We start from the raw sequence: 24,505 nt of genomic DNA on the forward strand, positions 1-24,505 counted from the left end.
GGAAATCCGGGAAGAAAATTAAAGAGGGACAAAATCATTTATGTAATCAATAACCTGCTAACCACCTGATTAGTAATCTCCCTAGATGAGTAGTTTGTTTGTTTACTGTTTGTTTTGGTGGGGAGGGGTTAGACTATGGAGAGAGTACAGTTCTAAGAACCTGACACTCTCAATTCAAGGAAAGAAGAAAAGCTTATTGAGCATTTAACACTTGGCTTTGTGTACACTAGTTCAGGCTATCAGCTCACCCCACCTTCTTTCCTTTTAAACAAGTTCATGTTGTACCATGATCTCTCCTCCAACCATCCGCCAAGAAATTAGTTTTGTTTTTCTTCTTTTCCTACCGAAGTAGCTAAGATTGAAAACTGCTTTATTTTGTTTAATAGAATAATACAACAAACAGTTTCATGAAGAATCAGAGTACTCTCAATATACACAGAAACAAAAATATAAGTGAATGGAAAATTCCCAACAGTGCATTGTATGACTGGTTGACCTCTTCAAAATGTGTATTTGCTTGTTTTTCTTTTCAATAAATGGGCTATTTTAATACCTACTCACTAATGAGAGCTATCAATGTTTCCAACTGACAAACAGCCAATGCAGAAGGATTAAGAAAAACATGGATAATGATTTCCTTGTAGGTAAAGAGAAAAATTATCACTCACGCTGTGTTTCAAGGAAGTCTTTCTGCCAGTATTAAGTTCCTTGGAGAAGGGAGAGTTCCAATGCTTTACAAAATAAAATTTTAAAAATCAACGTGTTCAACTTGTTTTTACCTTTTGAAGACCTTCTAAAGAAAAGTGTCATTTTTCTAAGTTTTCTCTGATACAATATTTTTTCAGAACTATCTTTCCCTATTCTAGATTATCACAATTTTGCCTCTCCTGTGTCAGAGCAAACAAGAATAGATGAGAAAAGATTTAGCAAGTTAAAAATAATATGAACTTTAAAAAAAAAAAAAAAGAAGACTCACAAAGGTTTATTTGATTATGTCTCCTTCTGTAAATCTACTTCTTGGCCATAGTTTTTTTTTTTTTTTTTTTTTTTTTAAATACTCAAGGCCCAAACATGCTGGCTCCTACTGTGACCCAGAGTTAGCTGGGTAGGTCCTTGGACACAGACATAAACTCAGAATCTGGGTTTGCTCCTAGCATGTCACAGGCTTCTAGAAAACGTGGATTGTCAGGGACAGTTCGGGTGAGATGGGGAGCTACGTCTTTGGAGATTGGTTAGTAAGAAGGCATAGCATCCATCCTAATGCCTTTAGATTCATATTTTAGTGTAAGAAACAGGTAACTGTCAAAAGGAAAAGATATAAACACTGGTTTCCAAACTTCCAGCCTCATAGCCTTGATTTTCTGGCAGTTTCCACATGCTCAGACTGGAATTGATTGAAGCAGCTTATTTTGACTTTCTTACTCACCGTTCACGAAAAAGCAGTGAGCAAACACACATGGAAGGGCTAAGTATGCAAATACTGGCTGGGACTCCTAAGTTTTCTTCTTATGATCCTAGCAACTGTTTCTAAACATTCTGAATTCATGCAACTGCTCGGGGGTTCACCTACATGTTGTGCCAGGGAAAAACGGGTGTAGGAACTTCATGAAGTGGAATTGCTAGAGGATTATCAAAAAATAATATGATGCAGTTGGAAAATAATAGATCCAGAGAGGTGTGTGTGTGTGTGTGTGTGTGTGTGTGTGTGTGTGCGCGCGCGCGCGCGCATGTGTGTAGATAATTGGGCTCTGGCTCATTTGCTTTGTGAGACCCATCAGACTGGAAGGTGATTTCTGACAGCATTACTGCAGCTGAGATGTCATGGCAGCAGCCCTCCAATCCCTGTGGCTGCAAACTCAGAAGCATCTGAGACAGCTCACTCAGATGGGTCTCCAGTGGAATCCGTGGCCAGATGGCTGGTGACTTCCTTCTTCTCCTCCTTGTCAACTGTGGATAAATTTCAGTTAACAAAGTTATTTCTGAAGATAGCCTCCTACATCAGGAGACTGTTGGGTTGAATAAACATCCCAGAATTTTACTTCTCCAAATGAATGATCTTACATGGCCACATGCAGAATCAGTGATTCTTCCTCTTGCGTTTCTGGAGCATGTTTTGGAATTGGTTTAACCCTGGTTTCAGAGCCTACAAAGTGGTTCTTTATGGCTTTTGGTTCAGTCAGGCTCTTCTCAGGGAATAAAGATGGACAGCCCCGAAATGCCAGGAGGAAGCATTTCTTTCCACCCTTTCTTACTGCTCCACAGTTCCTGGTTAAGTAGGAGGCAAAATGAGCTCTTATTTGCCTAAGTACCTGCTGTGATGTGTTTAAAATAAAAACAATCATTTCTTCCAAGTCATACATTTGGCGTCTCTTCAGGGACCGAAGAAATCCTTTCTCAGCTCTGACATGGAAATTGATTCATAATTCAGTTCACATTGATTAGTTGAAAATCTGATCTCAATTCTACCCAAGTGCTTATAGTTCACCGAACATCTGAAAACAGCGTAGAGTGAAATGTTTCTGTGGATTTTCGTTTGGTTTCCAGTTCTGCACTGGAAGCTCCAGTAGTGATGTGCTGGGAACTCCAACAGCCGCTGGGCCCAAGGATGCGAGAGCATCCTGTCCCCAAGGATGAAGGCACCGGTGTGGGCGTATGTGTACCACGTGGTTCCCTCACCCCGCCCCCGGATGCTCGCAGTCCCCTGGTCAGGTGTGGAAAGATGGCAGTGAACATCAGACTGGGACTTCAGTGCCTTTGAACACCTGCCATTTGGAGCAATGGGGTAGAAGCAGTTGGGCATTCAGGGAAAATCAGAAGATTTGTCTTGACTGATGTCAAGCTGACAATGCACTGGCAATCTCGTTTTTGTTTTTTTTTAATGTTCCCACTCTTGCTAGCAGTGCTACAGAAAGCCCTTTATGAAAGCCTCAGCCTGATCTATCAGCCACTTAACCACGATATTAATTTTTTTTTTCAGTTGCTGAACTTTTAAGATTTGGAATTACTCTGGGCTGGAAACTAGTTCTGTAGCTCAACCACAACAGTCTGTTAATCAAACATTGCCCATCTTTCAGTAACTTGAGAGTTCTTTGGTGTTGAAAAGGTCCTCCTTTCTAACTACCCGTACACTGGTAGAGAAAAATAGATTAATCATACACCTTGTGGGTTTTTTTTTTTTTCCTATAGGAAATCAGGTCAGTGCTGGATTTCATAAAATAGTTTACAAGAGGTTTGATCAGAATTTAATAAGCATATCTCACTTTTGATGGAATTTCCTGTGTCCGACACAGTTGCATTCTAAGTTTTTTTTTTACGGGGGGACTGTATGCGGTCTTCATTACTGTGTTGCACTGCACAGGCTTATCGCAGTGGCTTCTCTTGTTGTAGAGCACGGGCTCTAGGGTGTACAGGCTCAGTAGTTGCCCTACAGCATGTGGGATCCTAGTTCCTGGACCAGGGGTCAAACCTATGTCCCCTGCATCGGCAGGTGGATTCTTAACCACTGAACCACCAGGGAAGTCCTGCATTGTAAGTTTTGATTAGTGGCTTTGGTTAGAAATCTGGGCTCCCAGCAAGTTCCCAAGCTCAGAAAGATGCTTGTAGGATCAGAGCTGACCTTGTGTGGACTTCTGGCTACAGTTTTTGAACAGTAGTAGCTTTACATTGGGCTTCCCTGGTGGCTCAGTGGTTAAAGAATCCACCTGCCAATGCAGGTTCGATACCTGGATTGGGAAGATCCTCTGGAGAAGGAAATGGCAATCCACTCCAGTATATTCTCTCCTGGAGAATCCTATGGACAGAGGAGCCTGGCAGGCTACAGTCCATGGGGTCACAGAGTCAGACACGATGGAGTGACTGAACAATAAGGACCATGTTAGAGAACATTTATCATGAAGGTACTCCTTGTCAGGTGCCAATTGAAAAAAAAAATCTCAGGAGGCAGTGAATTTAGTCAACGTACACCTTCGAAGTCTCAGACCTGAGCTGCTGAGAGGAATGAAGAAAGTTAAGACGCTTTTACTTACAACTTTCAATTCTGGCTGATTAAACATTTAAATCTCTTTTCCTTAAATGACTAACACATCTAGATAGGGTGAGATTATTCAGAGGTTATTTTTCAAAAAATTTCCAAATCTCTGGCACAGGACTGGCAATATCCCTATAATGTTCTTTTCATTTAAAGAGTGGTGTTGCAGGAGGGGAAAAAAATCATTTTATTTACACATTGTAAAATGTCTAGCTGACAAAGAGCTTTCCTAAGAGTATTTGTTTTGGTGAAGTAAATTGGCATTGATGCAGAGAGACTGATTCAAGAGAAAAGGATGCCAAAGAGGAAACAACAGAGGGATAGAAATTAAAAAGTAATAAAGGAAGAAGTTTAGTGACTAGCAGGAAATTGCTTATCCATGGTCATTTATTGAAATTATACTTTCAACAACATGCTATAAGTAATACCAAAATCTTTATATTTTAATGGCACATTTAATATTTATTTCAAAGTCTTAAGGAACTCTTCACTCAAGTTAATATACTTTTTGGCATACTTGACATAAAAATCTACATACAGAAAATACAGTGCATCAACTGAAAAAAAATGCACAACCCAAAAGCTGAGAATTATGTTTTATTCAGTGGAATTTCTACACTTAAGCCCAGGAGTCAGCCTTTTAGCTCTAAAGGACTGCTCTGAAGAGGTAAGGAGGGAGCCAGGATATATAGGAGTTTTTGCAGCAAAAACTCAGAACATCAAAAGGTTGCTGTTAATTAAAGAAAACCAGACATCTCAAGTCAATGAATTTAGCACTTTCCTGTACATGGGAAGATGTAAGAGTCTGGGTTCACTGAAATCATTCCTTTGATACGCACCTTCACTATCTGGGGCCAGTATCTGGTTTTGTTTTCCATCGTGAATCCCTTCAGTCAGAGCGGCTGCAGTGGTTGACGGCCAGCGAGCCCCAACATCCTGTGTTTACTGACATGGCAGGTGACATTCTCTGTGCACAAGTAAAACTATCCCATTCTTATCCCTATTATGTCTTCCCTTCCTCTACAAGTATTTGGAGGGTCATAAGGCAGAGTGTTTAAGATTCCATATTCACACTGGGTAACTAGTTTGATACCCTCTTAAGCTCTGAGCCTTAGCCAGTATACTAGAGCTGACAATCCTATTTTTACAAGCCAATTATTAAACTTTCAGGAGGTTTTAGAGCGGATCGAGGGCCCCTTGGTAGTTTTAAATTGTCCATGTGGGAGGATTTACACCATGTTAATTGTCAAATTCTATGAACCAGGACTCACCCCAGCACCCCCAAACCTGAGAGCTAGTTAATAAACATTTACCAGTACACCACTGGTCAGAGCTATTCTTTGACTCTTTCACAAAATACCAAAGAAAATAAAACCAATTATACAATTCAGCTTTGACCAAAAATCTCTCTAAAATATTTTATACTTTTTTAACCAATTGTTTTAGAATTTCAGGAATCAGTACTATTAAATTTAAAGAATACAGGCCAATCACATCATAGTCTATTAGACTTACCTATAAATAATTCTATTTATTTTAATGCTTGTAGTAATGTCTTTTAAAGAATTACATACACTTTACTCAGAAACAGTTAGTGTCTCTCCATGATCTCCAGTCCCCTCCCACTGTCCCTCCCCTGTTTTGAGGATTTATTGATTTTGCAATTTGACTTCCTCAGAATACATTTATCTTATGAGTAACTGTGTATGTCAAAAAATATAGTAGTTACATTATTAGCCATTTGGCATGATTCTGTCAAAGAAAGACAGAAAAAGTCAGAAGACAATACAGCTGACCTTTGAACAACAGTGGGTTTGGGCCTTCAAAACCCCTCCAACCCCTGAGCAGTCAAAAATTCATTTATAACTTCTTCATTTATAACCAGCTATGTCCACTACTTTTTATCATCAGCCATCCATATCCATGGTTCCACATCCAGATTCAACCAAGCAAGGATTCAACCAACTGTGGCTCTTGTAGTATTGTAATACACATTCAGTGAAAAAAATCTTCAGAAAAGTGAACTCTCGTAGTTCAGATCTGTGTGTTCAAAGGATAACTGTCGTCACATCAATAGAAATTAGAGTAAATGTAAGTGTAAAATGCCCTGAGGAGAAGAGGAGGAGACAGCTTCCCAGGGCCAATATTATTTGGAGACAGCTGTGGTCAGGAAGGACTTCCTGGATGGAGTAAAGACCAAACTGAGATCTGAAGAGACACCATAATATAATGATTGAGACATGAGCTCTTATAAATTCCTAATGGACAACAAAAAGATACTAAATACATCTGCACATAAACTAAATTTTCTCCAACTAAATTTTTATAGAAAAAACAAGGTTGTTTTATTCATTTTGGCTTTAGCTTCACAATTGAGGAAAGCACAATGCTGCTCAAGGCATATTCTCTTATTTTTCTGCTGAAAACTAGGCCCTGGATCTCTGCATAATAAATACTCAGCACCTTTGTGGCAGCGTTCAGTATAAACCAGATTATGAGAGTGTCTTATATATTTAAACAAGGACAGGGGTTCACAGGGAGGTCAAAGAGTTTAAACTTTCCTTTTTTTCCTTGATTTGGCTCTTGCTCAATATCCCTCAGGAAATGAGCTGTGAAGGGATGTGCTGCCACATCAAAATTTTGAAAGAAGATACCTTAAAACCACCAAAGTAAACCTTCCTCTGGATAATTTAACAGACTGACCGTAGCGCATTTCATCACTGACCAACAGAGCAGAAATAGCTACTACAGCCAAAGGCTCGTTCCAGAAACGTTTCTGACCAGTCTTCTTGAGCTTTAGCTTCATGGTTCCATATTTAATCACTTTAGCACTTTGCTGGTTAAACAACTCTGATATGAACTGTGAATCCCAGAAATTGTTGTTTCATCCCAAACAGTTGGAAAATTGGTAATTCTCTTTTCCCCTACCAATAGTTACAGATGCAAAAAGATCATTCCAAATCCCATTTATTCTGCTCAATGAATTGTCTTGTTCTGTGGTTTTCAGAAACCTTAACCAACTGTCCTAGTATCTTTTTGTCTCATTTTATATAACTGCTTTAAACAAATCATCCAAGCTCAGAACTGAATTTATGGTAGCAGATTCAGACTCAAGCCCTGCAGAGCACTGGTATCTATTCTCCACGTAACACGTAAGAACAGTTTCCTAGGTCAAGCAGGGCAAGACCTCCAGATCAGTGAACCCTTACCTCTTCTCTGATTCACCTAGCCATTATTTACAAATTTTCTCTAATTTCTTTTAAAATAAATTGAGTATCTTTGTGAAATCATAGACACTATAACACTACTGTTGCTGTTTAGTCACTAAGTCATGTGCAATTCTTTGTGACCCCATGGACTGTAGCCTGCCAGACTCCTCTGTCCATGAGATTTTCCAGGCAAGAATACTGGAGTGGCTTGTCATTTCCTACTCCAGGGGATTTTCCTGACTCAGGGATCGAACCTGCGTTTCCTGCATTGGGAGGCAGATTCTTTAGCACTGAGCTACCTGGGAAGCCCCCATAACACTATTAATTTTCTTTAATTTTTAACAAATTAAATATTACTTCAATGACTTTAACTCTGAAAAGTTATAAATGGCAAATGACTTTTTCTTAGAGCATACAAGATACCAGAAATGTTACTGCTTTCTGTGCACCAGTGATGTTCATGAACTTGATCAATGTATAGTCATTTAGGAATCCACTGGGATAGAATATGAGCCAGTTGGTGTGAACCCAGCTGTGTCCACCACTTTTTTTTTTTTTTAATAACAGTAAAGCTTCACTTGTGTAGCATTTTTCTTTGTAATTTATTTAAAAAATCAGAATCTAAGGTTATAACATCCAGGGCCTTTTATATACTATTTCCTCAAAGAAATCGAGTCATCATCCCTCAGTTTATGTGGAGAATTGGTTCCAGGACTCCTATGAGTATCAAAATCTGTAGATACTGTGTCCACCACTTTTTAATCATCTGTGAGGGTCATGTGTCATGTACCACGGCTGGATTCTGAGTGAATGGCAGTTGACCAGAGGGGGATTGAAATGCAAATGTGTTCCCTGCACATATGCTCTTGATTCTAAATGATTGAAGCTCTGTTTTATATCACTAAAATCCAAGAGTGTCCAGGTATGAGGGGGTCTAGCCCAAACTGAAAGCAAATCAAGTGAATCTCTGAATGGGCCAAGCAGAACCAAACTTGTCCGTCATTTTCTCCAGGATCTGAGAGGTGATGGTCTCTGAAAGTGCTTTACCCTATGTCTCCTCTCCCTTTAGTTCTGGGCTCTAGGTCCAGCTCCCTCATCTAGACCCATTTTTAAACTGCTAGGGATCTCTGGATAAGCAGCTTATCCATGTGGACTACACATCTATATGATCATTCTCTGCATGATTAAACTCTTTACTATGAAAAAATCATCACAGGCCCCATTGAGCCATCTGATTCCAGGCTGGTTCCCTGTCAGATTCTAGGAACTTTGTTAAGCAAAGGAAGAAGCTCCTCCCAGCTGATCTTACCTTCTGATGCAGACATGTTAGTTCTAGAAACCCCCACAGACCTAAGTTACAGTAAGTCCATCGGAACATTATATGATGCAGAGCCTTTCTTCATGTTAGCAGCCATAGCTTGGACACTGAGAATAAGTCAGGGGTTTTTCCACCTGTTGGATTATATATTTTAATAGTAATCAAAAAATCACAATATTAACATGCTTGCACTGCTTAGTCAAGTGAGTTTGCACCATCAGCATCTTGTATTACTATTTATCTTTAATATTTTTCTTTGGGAGTGCCTTTGCACTAAACAAAGAAAAATTCTTCCTGTTCTCCATCTCCCTGTCCTTTGAGATGATGTTATACCAAACACTAATTTATAAAAAGAATGGTCTCTCAGAAGTGATGAAATACCAAAACTTTAAACTCCTTAAAGTTTAAAGTGCTGTTTGTTTCAAATCTTAACAACACTGAATTCTAATTTAGTCTCAACATTATAAATCAACATTCCAATAATTCTTTTTATCTAGCAATGATGCAAGATACCAAGTTGAGATTCCATCACAAGAAGACATACACTTCCCACACAATGTATGTTTGGTTTTGCATTCAGGCACCTGGGAGAATACTAGATTAATAATGCCTGTCATTTTCAGGTAACTTCAGTTTCCACTGTGTAATATAAAACCAATTCGAATAGGATTTTTAGCATTCTTTTCATTATTTATTAGACTTTCACTTAGTGAGACATAGTGTGTATATGAGTATGTCAGCTTATGTCTCAGTTTCCCCCAAATACATGATATTATACTTTCAACTTAAGGACTAAAAGTCTTAGGAGAAGCACACTGATTGAAACCACCCACCCTGGCCAGGCACCATAGTAACCATTTGCATGAGTTGTTTCATGGCAGGAGGTCCTGGTAAGGAACACAGAACTAATAAGCCTCCAACAACCCGAAGAGTTCGGGAAAGGTCAAAATGAGACACCACATGTCCGACCGACCACCCCCCAGAGTCCTTCTCTCTGGCATTCATCTTGGCTGAACAAGGCATGAACCACCAGGAAGGACTCGTAAGTCAGAATGATTGGCTCAAGACAACCGGGAAACTAATCCCATCACCATAAAACCCGAGACTGCAAGCCACGTGGCAGAGCTGTTCTCCTGGGTTCCCTTACCCTACTGTTCTCCACCCGGGTGCCCTTTCCCAATAAAATCTCTTGCTTTGCCAGCACATGTGTCTCCTCAGACAATTCATTTCCAAGTGTTAGACAAGAACCCAGTTTCAGGCCCTGGAAGGGGTCCTCCTTCCTGCAACAAAAGTATAAAAAAGATTCACAAACATTGCTTATGTTTGCTTTCATCTGACTGATGACAGTTGTATCACATGGCCCCAGGCAGTGCTAGGAGAAGGCTGCTAAGTACACACAGACTGGCCAAACATCACTAAGAGAAGCAAGTCACAAGGTGTGGTCTGTGGTGGCACCAGACACCTGCATCAAGTAATTCCTCAAAATATAAGAAATTCACTTAAGGGAAATGCAGCTTATTTTAACAAATGTTCGTGTGGTAAATTTCAACTTCCTGTTGGATAGTTGTTATTGTCTGGGCTGCTTTAAAACTATTGTTAAGAAACAGCAGATCTTTAAAAATTACAAGCTTTAGTAGAATAAACTGAGCTATCAAAGTGTGGCTATACCCAGAGTAACACTTGGGTGAATTCAACCCAAAGGAATTATAACTTAATAAAGATATATGAGATAGCATCAGGGCATTTTGACAAAATATTTTCTGTCACTTTTATGAAGTTTACTTTTAAATATGTTAACTCAGTCTTTGGAATTTAAAAACAAATGTCTTCTATAACTGTTTAAATAGCTTTAGCATTAATAATTAATTAAATAGCATTCAGACATACTAGACTCTTTCCAATGTTAGGATTCTGGGTTGAAATTATTGCTTTAATCCGTTGAGTTGAAACATTTCTACTTCCAACACTAGAGTCAAAGGAGCAAGAAAGGTGATACAATAGAGTACCCTGATTTTAGCATTAACATGTGACTGGTCTCAACTGTCAAGTCTCTCTTGTCAGTTATCACCTACTCTCACCCCATTATCTCTGTCTAGTTTCAGTCTTCATTATTTCTAACATGGCTGGCAACTGTAGCTTCCTCTCAAGCCTCTGGGCCTCCAATCTTCCTCCCCCGCAACCACCCACCACCCTTCAGGAATCTGGCCATTTATACCTTCCTTAAAGCTACAGCAAGTGTTCAACTGCCTATTGTACTTAAAGTTCAAACTCTATTAAATAAACCAAATTTCTGTTAGGTAAATCAAGTGATGAAACAACTTCTTCACAATTCATATTTAACCTATTTCTTCAGCCTTACCTTTAACCATCATTTATGCACTCCTAAAATACCTTGAACTGTAATTTTTACCACAATGGCTAAAACAGATTGTGTGATTAGACTCTCCCAGTTCTAATCCCAGTAGACACCTCCTAGACATGTGAACTAAAATTAAGTGCTTAATTTCTTTAAATTTCAGTTTTCCCATCTGCAAAATGAGTATTAAGGGATTGTTGTTAATATTCAATAACACAATTACTCAATAAAGAGTAGCTAGGACTAACCACAGCAAACAAACACTTTATTCACTCTTATTTCCATGCCTTTACCCAAAGCCATTTATTTGCCTGATGTGTCCCTCCCACCTGGCATCTTTTTGTCAATGAATTCCTATCTGTCCCTCAAAGCCTGATTCAAATGGCAACTCTCTTCGAAAGCCTTCCTCTGCCATTTCACTTAGAAAAAGGTAGTTGCTCCCACTGTGGTAATCTTACAGCATTTTGTGCATACTGCGCTATTAAAACATGTATCCTCCTAGATCCACATATACCTTCTTCCCCACACTGTAAGATCTGCATGGGAAACAGCAATAATAACTTTGCATCTTTGTATTAATGGTTGAACTGTGTCCCCCACAAAAAGATATATTTAAGTCTTAATACCCAGTACCTCAAAAGGTGGCTTTAGTTGGAAATAGGGTTGTTGCAAATATAGTTAGTTAAGATGAAGTCATACTGGAGTATGATTAGCTCCAATCCAGTATGACTGGTGTTCTTAGAAGAAGGCAGCAATGTGAAGACAAAGAAACAGAGAAAATAACATGTGGGGATGTTTAGCACTGTAACTTACATTCTGCTCATAAAGTGATAATTATTATTAATAATCAAGGCAGCAATATAAAGTTTTTCAACAGATGATTCATAAAAATGACACAATTATTCATCTTTACATGTTATCTATAATCTGAGGATACTGTGTCTGAGATTCCAGAAAATGTTTTCTCAAAACATTTTTTATTAACAGCACATTTGCTCTTAGTGACCTATTAATATATATAGTGTTATGCTGATATGTGCCCTACACCAAGCCCAAGCCACAACGAAAGATCACGCATGCTACAATGAAGACCCCATGTGCTGTAACTAAGCCAAATAAACACATTTTTTTTAAAGAAAAGAAAAAGAACACACCAAGTGAAGGTGGAAGCAGAGACGGGTGATACATCGACAGCCAAAGAATGGCAAGGAATTGCTGGCCTTCACCAGAAGCTAAGACAGACAGGGAAGGATTCCTCCTAAGGGCCTTCAGACTTCAAGCCAACATTTTGATCTCAGATTTCTAGCCTCCAGAACCGTGAGACAATAAATGTCTGTTGTGTAAGCTACCCAGTTTGTGGTACTTTGTTATGACAGACCTAGGAAAGTAACACATATTCCCAGATTCAGGGAAGAAACTCCAATATATTTGTGTTGGAGAAACAAATGGCTTTAAGAATTTCACTTAATCAGTTTGGACTTACATAGAAAAGTAAGGGTATGTAGATGGCTATATTAGATCATCAAAAGCTCTAGCTCTAAGAATCTATGATTCTGTGTGATTTCATAGTTTAGTGCCATATTTCCTTCCCTTCCCCATCTAAAATTTTAAGATGATAGATTCTTAGGATTTTGAAACCTTTGCTACATTCCTCCTTGCCCTGTAACCTACATTAATTGCTCATAAAGTGAAAATAATTACTAATCATCATGGCAGTGATATAAAGTTTTTAAACAGATGATTCATAAAAATGACACAATTATTCATCTTTACATGTTATCTGTAATGTAAGAATATTGTGTCTGAGACTCCAGAAAATTTTCCTCAAAGCATTTCTATCTACAATACATTTGCTCTCAGTGGTCTATTAATCTACTACACTGTTATGCTGATATGCGCCCTACGCCTAACATACTAATTTACAGGGAAATAACGGTATTTAGTTCAGTTCAGTTCAGTCGCTCAATTGCGTCCGACTCTGTGACCCCATGGACCGCAGCACGCCAGGCTTCCCTGTCCATCACCAACTCCCAGAGCTTGCTCAAACTCATGTCCATTGAGTCGGTGATGCCATCCAACCAACTCATCCTCTGTTGTTACCTTCTCTTCCTGCCTTCCATCTTTCCCAGCGTCAGAGTCTTTTCAAATGAGTGTAACATTACAGACAGATAAAACTAATCTTAAATTCTAGACCAGAATCAAGGTCTACTTCTCTACTTTAGAAACTGTAGCTAAGAAAAAGGAAAAAAGTCTAGAGGAATTTGGAAAGTGAAATGTAATTTCAGTCACAGTCGTTAGAAAGAACATTCACTGTATAACTGAAAATTCCAAAGCACACAAAGAAAACAGAAGGCCGTGCTATGTGGTGCCTAAAATAACACATTATTATAAAGTAAATCGATTTAATTTTGAGAGCATCAAAAATCCAAGACTATGAAAGTGTGGCTGCTGAGATCTCTCTGAGCCTTAACTTCAAGAATGTGCAGTGAAGGTGCTAAATCTGTCATAAAATAGAAAGCTCTGCCCTCCCTGAGCCAAACATCCAGTTTTCTGACACCTACATTTACTCGAAAGAGATGTTTCACCTTTTATTATTCAGGTCTGTGAGCACAAGATCCCCAAAGAAAGATGCCAGTATACTGACAGTCCAGTCTGCTGGCTTGCATAACTTCTATGAGCATACATGTTCCACTCAGTAATCCAATAGTCCAACAGCCATGTGATAATCATGGGTTATGTCTTATCCCAGGCCCACTATTAGTTTGCTGTGGCAACTTTGAGCAAATTACTTTTTTTCTGAAGCTCAGTTTCTTCATTTGTAGGCCAAAATAATGACAGTCTCTGCTTCCTAGGATTTGTTGTGAGGATTAAAATAAGAGAAAGTTCAGAGTGCTTAATATAGAGCCTGGCATATTATAATCACCCAATAAAAGTTAACTGTTATCTTCCTCAGCATTATTACTGGTGCATGTAATGGAACTAGGAAGCAAGTTAAGGGTAGGACAATGCCTATTTCTTAATGGACACCAGATAGTAACACTCTAGGCCAGTTATCAGTAAACTAAGCTTGTGGTCCAAGTACAATCCAAAGCTTGCTTTTGTAAATAATCATTTACTGGAACATAGTCACTCCTGTTCTTTTGCATGTAGTCTATGTGTACTTTCCCCTGAAGATTTAGTAGTTGTAAAAAAAGAAAAAATGGAAAGCCTACAGATCCTGAAATACTTATTATTTGGCCCTTTAAAGAACAAATTTGCTGATTCTGCACCAGGTCCTTGTAACTTCTAGTATGGTTTTCGGCACTTCAGACATGTGGACACTCAGGATCCCCACACGTTGTGAATCAGAATCTGCACCTTTACACAGGACCCCCAAGTGATTCAATGCACATTAAAGGCTGAGATGCACTGGTTGAGGCCGCTGCTGCTGCTGCTAAGTTGCTTCAGTCATGTCCGACTCTGTACGACCCCATAGATGGAAGCCCATCAGGCTCCTTCATCCCTGGGATTCTCCAGGCAAGAACACTGGAGTGGGTTGCCATTTCCTTCTCCAATGCATGAAAGTGAAAAGTGAAAGTCAAGTCGCTCAGTCGTGCCCAACTCTTAGCGACCCCATGGACCACAGCCCACCAGGCTCCTTCGTCCATGGGATTATCCAGTCAAAAGTACTGGAGTGGGCTGCCATTGCTGGTTGAGGCCAGGGATTGGCAAACCTTTGTAAAGAGCCAAATAGTAAATATCTCAAGCTCTGAAGCACTGCATCTGTGTTGCACCTGTTCAACTGTGGGAGAGCAGCCATAAACAACATGCAAACAAATGGGCATGGTTCTATACCAATAAAATTATTTATGGAAACTGGAATTTTAATTTCATATGATTTTCTTATGTCACAAAATAACCTTTTAATTTTTCCAAATATTTAAAAATGTTAACACCTCTTTTAATTTATGCACCACATAAACAGGCCACAGGCTGGATCTGGCCCACCGGCCATAGTCTACAGGCTTGTGCTGGGCTGCTGCTGAACCAGCACTGAGCCCCTCCCCTCACTAATTCCACGATCCTAAATACACCTATTTATATTTTCAGTGAAGTTACCTGTCATTTATTTAACTTATCCTAGAATACATTTCTCCTCCTCCCACATAATTTCTCACTTGTGATATAAAGTTTCTGTCAAATGATGTGATGGCACACTACATCGTTTTTCATAAACAGAATAGAATATAGCACAGAGAAGCTGAGCTAAGAGACATATAGCTCTATCTATCTACCTGTCTATCAATAGATTTCATGTATGTATGTGCACACGTATACCTGCCTCTGAAGGAATGTGAAATTGATCATGATAAAGAACTCTCTAGCCCTAAATTTGAACCAACCATATCAAACATTTCTAATAATAAGTATGCAGTCTGGGGTCAAGACTCTTTATTTTGTATGCAAACCTGATGAAATATTGGGATTTTAAACAAATCAGTTTCATAAAAGAAGCTTAATTCATAGAAATCTTTAATTAATGTTTAAATTTTACTGAAGTTAAGTTCAATAGAAACCTGTCACTAGTGATGGCTAGATAAGAGAACTTTGTTGAATTAACATTAATAATTTAGGATCACCAATTTAAGAAACATGGAAGTACTCAAAATTCATCAGAAACACAATCTACATTAACTATCTGAACAATCCTAGAGGGAATATTTATATCTAAAATTTTTAATCTGAATGACTTTGTCAGAGTATGTTCTGACTCCTGGTCCAGGCTACTGCCACATTTTTACATATACTTTTTTTTTTTTTTTAAACTTTACATAATTGTATTAGTTTTGCCAAATATTTATATCTTATTGACTCTCTTTTATCTTTCTCCCATCATTCAGTTTTCTCTCTCCTTTCTAGGATAATCTGTTTTCTGAGACAGGCCAAGATAAAGACCTTTCTACTTAATCTGACAAACCCTCTAACTATAAATCATTCACTAATGAAGATTTTTCCCCAGTATATTCACTAGGAAGATTTCACCTACAAGAAACAGAAAATCCTGGCCTAACTAGCTGAAGCCTTATGAAATTTATTATTTTATATAAGATATTCTCAGGTGAGGCAGCTTCAGGATTGCTTAATTCAATGCCTCAACAACATCATGAAGGACTAAGGATCTTTCTATCATTCTACAATGCATTCTTCGGGATATGGCCTTGTCCTTAGGCTAACTACCTTATATCATAATCAGACAAAAGAACATCTAGTGAAAATAGTGTTTTTGTGTATCTCTTTTTAATTGTGACAAAAATTTTCGCAAAGTTCCCCGGAAGATTTCATTCCTTGCACTAACCAGAAATGCATCATACCTATTACTAAAATATGAACAGCCAAGAAGAATGAGATTATCATAATTGGATTAGGAAAACATATGGCTTTATTAAAGAGGTTAAATTATATGAACAGAAATCCCTATTAGGGGGAAGGAGGAGTGGTGTAGGAATTATCACTGAGTAAAATCAAACAATACTCAATATGACAACTGAAATTCCTATTTAGCAAACTGTCCCTAATAAAGGGTATCTCATTCATCAGCCAGAGTTAAACTGAAGGTAGCTAATTGTGTGTGTGCGCACTCGCATTCTTAGTCGTTTTCAACTCTTCCCGACCCCCTGGACTATAGCCTGCCAGGCTCCTCTGTTCGTGGAATTTTCCAGGCAAGAATACTGGAGTGGGTTGCCATTTCCTACTCCAGGGGATCTTCCCTATTCAGGGATCAAACCCACATCTCTTTCATCTCCTGCACTAGCATGAAGATTCTTTACCACTTTGCAACCTGGGAAGCCCAGCTAATTAATTTTCAAGAAATAGATACCACTGGGAGATTCAGACTGTGACTGTATAATCTGAATATTGGTCTAATATAGATCTGAAGCAGCCAAAATGTAATTACAGAACTGAAGGCACATACCACACTGTGATTTCCCTGGACTTTCCCGGTGGCTCAGACGATAAAGAATCCGCCTGCAATGCAGGAGACCCAGGTTCAATCCCTGGGTGGGGTTCGATCCCTCGGTCAGGAAGATCCCCTGGAGAAGGGAATGGCAACCCAATCCAGTATTCTTGCTTGGAGAATCCCATGGACAGAAGAGCCTGGTGGGCTACAGTCCATGGGGTCGCAAAGAGTCAGACATGACTGAGCAACTCAATTTCACTTTCTTTCATCACAATCTGAGGATAGCTATAGAGCTTTGCAAAATCTAACGCTAACATCTTTCCGTAAACCAATATCCATCATGTGATTCGGGCAGTTGGTATTTGTAATCAGCAACCTGGCTCCAGCCAACTTTCTCAACAATATCATCAATTCCAGTTAATATCGGAGAAGGAAATGGCAACCCACTCCAGTATTCTTGCCTGGAGAATCCCAGGGACGGAGCAGCCTGGTGGGCTGCTGTCTATGGGGTCACACAGAGTCGGACACGACTGAAGTGACTTAGCTGTAGCAACCAATTAATATGAATGCTAATCAATTAGAATCTGCATTCTTTTTAGATCCCTTTTCATCCACCTCAATCAAATGCTTGTCATTTTAATAATAGTCTCTTGGTTCCTGCATTCCCCTCATATTTTCACTGGCTTTTGATCATAACTTTACAGTGATTCCAATTTTCGCTATTTGTACTCATCAAGAGCAACCAACATTTGCTTTTACAGGTGGGATATTAGGGAGTGGTAAGGACTGCGGAAAAAATCAAGAGCAGATGGTCTACTCATGGGATCAGCTGCTTCTCAGCTTGGCTGACTTAGCTGATGCTACTGGTTTTCAGGCTCAATATGATGAGATTTTCCAGTTTTTCAAGAGAAATTAGGAATATAGATGCTTATGTAGTAATCTCCCAATTTGAAGTGGCTGATGGGTGATAAGAGGACCAAAATAAGAAGAGAAGTTGGTGCATTCTCTTCCTTCTGTCTCTCACTGTCCACCCTTAGTGTCTACCTAGCAGCAGAAAGTACAGAAAGCTTGGTGAAGGCAGAGCACTGTTTCTGAGACCCAGCTGGTGACAGGGCAGCTTTGCAGACCATTACCACTTATTTTTCCCAAACAACATAAACCAATTCTAAATATATTCTAAAACTACTCTAAGTATTCCAAATATAACATAGAAAACTTTCAAACAAACTTCCTTCTGTAATTTAAAAGTCTAAATCAGAAACTGACTGATATTTGTTAATACACATCAGGACCTGACATGTCTCAGAGACACTTATCTTACCTTCCTGTTATGTTTTGCTCTTTTTTCATAAGAATATAGTTTTATGTTGAGTAATTTAGGATGGGGGTGTCTCTTAATGGGCTTAACAACAAGTGCTATTTAAGTATTTTGCTGCTAAAAATGTGACAGTTACACTCTCTTTTTCCCATGCATGTTCTGAAGACACATTTAAACATTCAATCTGTGAGAATCTGCTTACTTCCTCTGCAGAACATCGAAGAAAAAAGTTACTACCTGAACAGAAAGATTAAAGTGTTTAAATGTGATCAGAGATCTAGAAATAAAATAACATACTCCATAAAAAAATTGTGCGAAATCACAACACAGGTACATTGTAAATGAACAACTCAGAAATGCAGTATAAGAGAACAGGAACATAAGAGATGCTATTAAAGTAAGCTTTAGAATAAGCAAAACCATATAAATTTTGTTGTTTTTTTACAAAGAATAAAGGAAAAATAAGATTAAAATGTCGATATTTAATTTTGCCACTCTTTGAACTTAAGGGTGAATTGTAGCTTGAGAATTTTCTAAAGGTTTGATGAATAATAATTTCCCTTTAAATCCAAAGTTTTTCCCTAATAGCTTTTTGGAGAACTGTCTGATCCTTGACTGTACACAGTCTTGGCTTATGAATAAGGCAAAACAGTTTATGAGGGATAGAGTCTTTGATATATAGACGTGTGTGTGTACATGCTTAAACTGTTTATAACGGAAATGTAACCAGAATAAAGATAAAATTACATAATGGATTCTTATATGATGTAACCACTGCCTCAGAGTCTTGGGAAAACTGTTGTTCAGAGACTTCCAGGATTCCAAGAAATCAACAAGGAAGTCGAAGAAAAAATGTAGGAAAAAATTTTTTTAAGTTCACTGTCCAAATGGGACCTACTTAAACTCAAAAGCTTTTGCACAGCAAAGGAAACAATAAACAAACAAAAAGACAATTCTCAGATTGGAAGAAAATATTTGCAAATGATGTGACTGATAAGGGAGTAATCTCCAAAATTTACAAACAGCCTAGACACTTAATAGTATCAAAACAAACAACCCAAAGAATGGGCAGAAGACCTGAATAGACATTTCTCAAGAGGACATATGATGGCCAACAGGCACATGAAAAATGTTCAACATCGCTAGTTATTAGAGAAATGCAAATCAAAACTATAATGAGATACCACCTCACACCAGTCAAAATGGCCATTATAAAAAAAAAAAATCCACAAACAACAAATGCTGGAGACAGTGTGGAGAGAAGGGAACCCTCCTGCGCTGTTGGTGGCAATGTAAATTGGTACAGCCACTATGGAGAACAGTACGGAAGCTCCTTAAAAAACTAAAGATAGAGCTACCATATGACCCTGCAATCCCACTTCTGGGCATATATCCATAGAAAAACATGGCCCAAAAAGACAGATGCACCCCAATGTTCACTGCAGCACTGTTTACAATAGCAAGACATGGAAGCATGGTAAATGTCCATCAACAGAGGAATGGATAAGATGATATGGTATATGTATACAATGGAATATTACTCAGCAATTAAAAAGAAAGAAATAAGGCCATTTGCAGCAATGTGGATGGACCTAGACAGTGTCATGCTGAGTGAAGTAAGTCAGACCGAGAAGGAGACAAATATCATACGACATCACTTATATGTGGAATCTAGAAATGATACAAATGAATTTAAATACAAAACAGAAAAAGACTTACAGACTTAAAAAACAAACTCCTGATTGCCGAGGGGAAGGGATAATTAAGGACTTTGGGAAGGTCATGTATACACTAATATATTTAAAACGGATAACCAACAAAAACCTATTGTATAGCACATGGAACTCTACTCAATATTATGTGCCAGTCTGGATGGGAGGGTGGCTTGGGTAGAATGGATACATGTATATGTATGGCTGAGTCCCTTCACTATTCACCTGACACTATCACAACAATGTTAATCGACTACACCCCAATACAAAATGTTTTGGTGTTATAAATAAATAAATAAAGTGCTACAAGGAAAAAAAAGAAGTCTGCTGTCTAATCTAAGGTTATTTGAACGCTTCTATAGATGTTTATTGGAACAGCTGACACTGAGGCTCCGACACTTTTGCCCACCTGATATAAGAGCCAAACCACTGGAAAAGACCTTGATGTTGGAAAAGACTGAGGGCAGGAGGAGAAGGGGACGACAAAGGATGAGCTTGTTGAATGGCATCACTGACTCAATGTATATGAATTTGAGCAAACCCTGAGAGAAAGTGAAGGACAGGGAAGCCTGGCACGCTGCATGCAGTCCATGGGGTCACAAAGAGTTGGACATGACTTAGTGACTGACCACCACCACCAATAAATGTTTATGAGATTGTATCACCTAGTATTAAGGTTCATAAAATACATCATTTATACACACAACAACCATATGAGTCAAACTCTCTAAACTTTCAAGTTACCACCCAGCTTAAATCCATCTCTTAAACTTGATTTAGTATGTTGCTCTGGATTCCTCCTGGACAGGACAGACTAGATATTGGGAAAGCAGCTGAAGACACAGACAAACTACTGACTTTCATTCTTTCTCTCTAAAAGGCATTTAACAGCACTTTCTGTTTCAGACAGGTAAGATGTTGGTTTATGTGTATTTTCATTTATATAAAGTATTGAGATCTTGGAATCTGAAAGATCATTTTGGTCTTTCAAAAAATAAGGGGAAAGTGAGGAGCAAGGCATTTTCCAAATGTGTGAACTAATCTGCTCTTTTTGCCACTTTGAGTTTTGGAATGGAAGTTATAATCCAAATTATTTTTATGATTCAAAATATCAACAAGTGAACCAAAAAAACCCACAGTAGTAACAAGTATTTGTGATTGTGAAACACAAATCAACACATACTCTCTTGCTTCAAGCGCATTTATGAAATTATTTCCATTCTATCTAGTTCTGGTACTGGTCCAAAGGATGGGGAAAAAAGAAAAACACAAACCCATTAACACAAAAACACTAAAAAAAAAAATACCTAAACTTATTCATTGATAAGATTTCTAAAAGTTCAGAATGGAAAGCATAACAGGAAATGATAGTTTGTTTATAAACAGCTTGATAATGGACTAAATGAGAATTAGTCCATAGAAGTCTTAATTTGGTCATATTCATTGTTAAAATAGTCCCTGGAGTTGGTGATAGACAGAGAGGCCTGGCGTGCTGCGATTCATGGGGTCGCAAAGAGTCGGACACGACTGATCTGATCTAATCTGATCTTACCTAGCTTGGGCTTCCCCTGTGGCACAATGCTAAAGAACCCACCTGCCAATGGAGGAGATGCAAGAGATGAGGGTTCAATCCCTGGGTGGGGAAGATCCCCTGAAGTAGGAAATGGCAACCCACTCCAGTATTCTTGTCTGGAAAATCCCATGGACAGAGGAGCCTGGCAGGCTATAGTCCATGGGGTCGGAAAAAGTCGGACAGGACTGAGCGTGTGCGCGTGCACGCACGTGCGCGCACAAACACACACACACACACACACATACACGTCTTACCTAAAGCTTGTGCTGTGCTGTGCTTTCTCACTCAGTTGTGTACCGCTCTTTACAACACTATGAACCACAGTTCACGAGGCTCTTCTGTCCATGGGGTTCTCCAGGCAACAATACTAGAGTGGGCTGCCTTGCCCTCCTCCAGGGGATCGACCCAACACAAGGATCAAACCCAGGTCTCCCGCATTGCAGGTAGATTCTTTACAAATGGGCTACCAGGGAAGGTCACATAAAGTTTACAATTGCTTATAACTTTCACTCTGCCTCAGTGACATTTTCCTATCTTTGTTCTCTATAACACCATGGTAAGTAAAAATGAGCTGAACCAGGACTCCTAAGGACTCATGGTTTTCTCATCTTCTTTGCCAGGCATGGCTTCTGCTCCTTCTGTGACCCTCCTAGTTGCTGAGGGGAAGTCTGTCCCTTTAACCACCCCCCCATACCCCCAACCAAGTCATCTTTCAAGTCCTGAAACTCCTGATTTTGACTCTTTTTTTTCCTAATTAGTTGTTCAGTTGCTCTTTATACACACACAGACATTTATATACACTTCCAAAAATTTACTTCTTTACTTAACCTCACTGTGCCAAGTCTTAGTTAGGTATGCGGGATCTAGTCCCCTGACCAGGAATGGAGCCCTCACCCCCTGCACTGGGAGGGTGGAGTCCTGGCCACTGGACCACCAGGGAAGTTCCTCAGTTCTTTCCAAGCAACTCTAGGTTCTGGGAGTGGTGGCTGTTTTAAATATCCCCATCTCTGAGGATTTTCTTGGTATTTCACTAGACGAATCTGAACTCCCCCACCCCGCGCATTCCCCCTGCATGAATGACTTGACTTTGACTGAAGGCAAAGTCCTGAAAAGGATCCAATTCCATTCGCGTGACGGAGCATGAGACAGCCTTACAGCACCCGGTGCCTGCATCTGCATCTGAGGGCACGACAGGGAGGACGATGCCGTAGAATGCACCGCTGTTTGCTAGTTGGACATGAATGGTCAACTGGTGTTCTGTCAGAAATTCAGCTTTCCCTTCTGTTCTCCTAAATATGTGATGGATTTGTGAAGTAAACTTACTCCTTCCAAAAATGGGTGCACTTTTTACCTCAATTCACTCCTAGAGCCTGAACTTTTAAGTTTCTTGCCAAGAAACATATCCCCATCGTGGCACCCATACCCACTTTCCCTGGAACATTCCAGCACCAGTTTTATGATAGCCCCTTCATTGCGTTGCTCCCACCACTCACCCGATACCCACCCTCTCGTCCACGCCCGGGCAGGCAGGGCTGGGACACCAGACCTACCTTGGCCACGGGTAGCACCGGGCAAGTGAGGGTGGCAGGGACAGTGGCTTCTGAGTGCACAGGAGTGGGTGGTGGTTGACGAGATCCGCCCTCAGGTAAGCGGCGTGAGGAGAAGGACACCAGCGGCTTGGGCAGGAGAGAGAAGGGCCGTAGAAGTAGACAGCGCCGGCTATTTTCAGGCGGGCTTCATTTGAGTGGCCTCCTGCCCCCTAATATCTGATATTAGGGAAGAATGGTGGCAAACTGTTTTCCTCCTCAGTTACAGTTGGACACCTGCCTGCTCTCCGCGCACAGGGGGCTTAGGAACTGCCCCTGAAAGCCGAGAGCCTCTCGCGCATGCGCAGTCGGCTTCCCAGAACCGGCCCGCTCCAGTCTGATCCTGTCAAGGCTTGTTGGCCTAGAGCTTGGTTCAGCGCAGGTGAGCCTCATCCGGGAGCTAGACCCCGCCCCACCCCCCGCCCACCGCCAAACTCCTGCCCAGACCCACGCAGTCAACAGGTTAGCTTGACCAGACCGCTTCCTGCCTTATGTAGGATGTAGAGAAACTGGAACTGGAATTATATGCATATATATATATAGGATTTGTATGTATGTGACGGCCACTGCCCTAAACATCAAATTGACCATGCTGTTTCCACATTCAATGGGGCGCAGCAGAGGGAAGGATTTTCTCTCCGTATCTGTGTATCTCCCTACCTGCCAAGCTTCTTCCGCGCATGTATCCCTCAGTCCATGTATCTACGGTCCACCGAAGCAGCTAGGAACAAAGACCCAGGAGAAATGAGAGTTCCTCCTTAGGAGAACAGGAGGAAAAGGCTAGGGAACTTGGTAACCCCCGACCTCACATTCTCTTTAGGAGAATAGAGGGTAGAAAACAGTTTATGCCGTGGGGCCAGTGGGCTGAGGGAGAGAATTCTGGGCGTGGTGATTTCAGCAGAGCTGGGCTTACTGCTGAGGAGCAGAGGTGTAGGGAGGAGACTGGGGCCACAGTCTGGGGCCACAAAGGAAACGCTTTCTCTGCAGATCCAAGAAAGAAAATTATTTGGGGAACTGGAAAGAAAAGACCCTAGGATACTTTCCTCTTTTCCCAGGTCCTTAGGAGCATTTTGAGACCTCCCTTGTAGCTCAGTTGGTAAAGAATCTGCCTGCAATGCAGGAGACCGGGGTTCCATTCATGGGTCAGGAAGATCTCCTGGAGAAGGAAATGGCAACCCACTCTGGTATTCTTGCCTAGAGAATCCCATCAACAGAGGAGCCTGGCAGGCTACAGTCCATGGGGTTGCAAGAGTCGGACACAACTTAGCAACTAAACCACCACCACCACTAGGAGCATTTTAAAATTATCACAGTCTTCCTTCCTATTCTTCCTATTCCTTCCTTCCTTCCTTCGTATTCTACGAATTTAATATAATTTATGAGCTTTAAGCACCCCACTCCAGTACTCTTGCCTGGACAATCCTATGGACGGAGGAGCCTGGTAGGCTGCAGCCCATGGGATCACTAA

At 40.1% G+C, this 24,505-nt stretch overlaps 3 long non-coding RNA genes across 4 annotated transcripts in view; all 3 read right to left on the bottom strand.

Annotated features, from left to right (window-relative positions):
* LOC129657426 (uncharacterized) overlaps nucleotides 1-23,410 on the bottom strand; it is a 154,296-nt gene extending 130,886 nt beyond the window's left edge. The window contains exon 1 of one of the 2 annotated variants that reach the window (XR_008716712.1): nucleotides 23,002-23,410. This is a non-coding gene — a long non-coding RNA (uncharacterized LOC129657426). The remainder of the gene's footprint in view (nucleotides 1-23,001) is intronic. The other variant, XR_008716711.1, reaches the window with a different exon arrangement.
* Nucleotides 1-24,505, bottom strand: part of LOC129657427 (uncharacterized) — a 230,589-nt gene that overhangs the window by 185,250 nt on the left and 20,834 nt on the right. The window lies entirely within an intron of this gene.
* On the bottom strand, nucleotides 1,056-21,898 carry LOC129657429 (uncharacterized). The gene is made up of 2 exons (XR_008716715.1): nucleotides 21,706-21,898; nucleotides 1,056-1,947 (listed from the first exon to the last, which is right to left on the bottom strand). It is a non-coding gene; the product is annotated as an uncharacterized LOC129657429 (long non-coding RNA).

The sequence above is a fragment of the Bubalus kerabau genome, chromosome 7 (genome assembly GCF_029407905.1).
Source record: "Bubalus kerabau isolate K-KA32 ecotype Philippines breed swamp buffalo chromosome 7, PCC_UOA_SB_1v2, whole genome shotgun sequence".
NCBI lineage: Eukaryota > Metazoa > Chordata > Mammalia > Artiodactyla > Bovidae > Bubalus > Bubalus kerabau.